The sequence below is a fragment of the Orycteropus afer genome, unplaced genomic scaffold (genome assembly GCF_000298275.1).
Source record: "Orycteropus afer afer isolate SDZICR_OR568_19922 unplaced genomic scaffold, OryAfe1.0 scaffold00494, whole genome shotgun sequence".
NCBI classification, from domain to species: domain Eukaryota; kingdom Metazoa; phylum Chordata; class Mammalia; order Tubulidentata; family Orycteropodidae; genus Orycteropus; species Orycteropus afer.
In genome coordinates, this window is record NW_006922081.1 from 915163 (window position 1) to 917718 (window position 2556).

Sequence of the window (2556 nt, forward strand, 5' to 3'; positions counted from 1 at the left end):
TAGAGACCCCTACTTGGTTTTCCGAGGCAGTATCACGACTAAAGTAGATTGCCCAACCTTCCGTCCAAGTGGCTGGTGGGTTTGAACCTCCAGCCTTTTGGTTAGCAGTCAAATATCTTAGGCAATATGCTACCAGAGCTCCTAAAAGAAAGATAAGAGTATACAAATAAAACTTTTATTCTTTCTGGTCAGTGACATATCCTTCTGGTATTTTTGTTCAGAGTATATAATTGGTTGTCATTTGTTGCTTTAGGCCAAATTGGTTTTGTTTTATTTGTCTGGAAAGCATAGATCTACTTATATCTTTAGAGAGTTTAAACACATTGTCAATATTTTAAAAGTCGATAAATATAATATAAAAATTCAATCTTATGTTTACTTTAAATTTAAAATATCTAGCAATATCAAATTTGTATGGTACAAACAGCTTCCTTGAGATGTGCCAGATTTGAACCAAGATAATTCATGATTGTGGAAATTAAAGTGAGTCTCATGAAATGGTATTCCTCAATAACAAGCAGAATCCAGGATCATCTCAGACAAATGGAGGTGTATGATTATTGTAGTGTTGTAGTCATCAAACTTCTGCTACTCTTTATTGACTCTTAGACCCTGAACCCAAGTGCCAATACTCATTACAGTATTGTAATATTGTAATTTTAATATGAGGAAGAATAATACATGCTTATGTACCTATGAAACTGTATAAATAAGCATACTTTGTAAAAGGATTACTTACTATATGATTCTGTACATTATCTTTAATAAAAAATATTAACTTGTTGTTGCTGTTGTTGTTATGTGCTGTCTAGTCGGACCCGGCTCATAGCAGCCCCTCCTTGGGTTTCCAAGTCAGTATCACTATGGATGTAGATTGCCAAACCTTCCTTCTGAGACATGTAAGTATAATATCAATAAAATGGAATACTAATAAAAGTGAACAATTTTCAAGATATCATCAAAATTAACACTATTATATCAGGTAATAATGCATTAGTAATAATAATATTACCTCATATAATATTACTTTAGTAATAATAATATAACCTTAGTAATAGCAATACAACCTCATATAATATTACTTCAGTAATAATAATATAACCTCATGTAATAGTATTAATTTTGATATTTTGAAAATTATTCCATTTTGTAAGTATTACATTTTGTTGATATTATACTTATATACCTCAGAAGGAAGGTTGGGCAATCTACTTCCACAGTGATACTGCCTCAAAAACCTAAGGTGGGGTCATTATGAGTTGGGTCTGATTCAACAGCACATAACAACAAAAACAACATACTTACATGAGAAATATAGGAATCTGAAAAATTGCAATTTGCCCATTAAAAAGTGTTTCCTAAAATGTAGTTTTTAAAAGACAGCTTAAGAAAAGGAATTTTTTGAGTTCTGAAATTTCTAAATCATTAAAAAATATTTTTTAAAATGCTGATTGAAAAGACTTTGAGAAGAATGGAATTTGCATTCATCAAGAAAACCAAAATGATGATGATAAAGATGATGATGATGATGATGATGATGATGATGATGATGATAACTCACAAGAACCATATATTAAAGGAAAAGCTTGAATATGTTAAACTTATTCTTTAAAAGAAAGAATATCCTTTTGAGAGCCCTTCATTAGAATTCAGTAAAATAGATAGTTCTTTATAATTTTATTCAAAAATTGTTAAATCTCAAGGTTTGCTTTAAATGTTAAATTTTGCATTAACACTTGATTTAAATGCTTGCTGTTGTTATGTGCCATTGAGTCGGACCCGACTCATAGAGACCACTCCTTGGGTTTCCACGGCAGTATCACAATGGAAGTAGATTGTCCCATCTTCCTTCTGAGGAGTGACTGGTGGATTTGAACCTCCAGCCTTCTGGTTAGCAGTCAAGTGCCTTAGGCACTATGCTCCTGATTTAAAACCTAGGTTTGAATATTGGATTTTTAAAGCACAGAATATTTGGACATTTTTTGTTATGTATTGATTTACATAGAAATAAACTAACATAAAGTAGAATATATTTTAGTATAGTATTCCACTCCTTTCTATACTGTATACACAAAGACATTGAGTTCTATCTTTGTGATAGGAAAACATTGAATATCTAAGTTACATTTAAAATATTATGCAAATGTTATTAGTATGTTAGGACTAAAGAGTTGCAGAACTGACCTTGAATTATCTTCTACATAGGATTTAAAAATCAGTTTTGTGGTTTCTGTTCTGTGCACTGAAACTTAATAACATGTTTGTAGAAGGTGAAGGTCCTAAGCTAACAAGAAAAAAAAATTCTCCTTGACAAAGTTCAGAGTCTGTATCTACTAATATTAACTCTCAAGTTAAATTTTAAAGTCTTTTGATCATTTTGTTTCTTTAGATAGAGTAACATCTGATGTGTGAATTGAATTAGATACTAAAAAGTTGGACTATTTTCTCTGCTGAAGTATTATTCAAATTATCAATATTTCTATCTGCATTTTATATTTATTTACTGTGTGAAATGATAACCTTTTTTTCTGATAACAGGATTATGTTGGTTATATA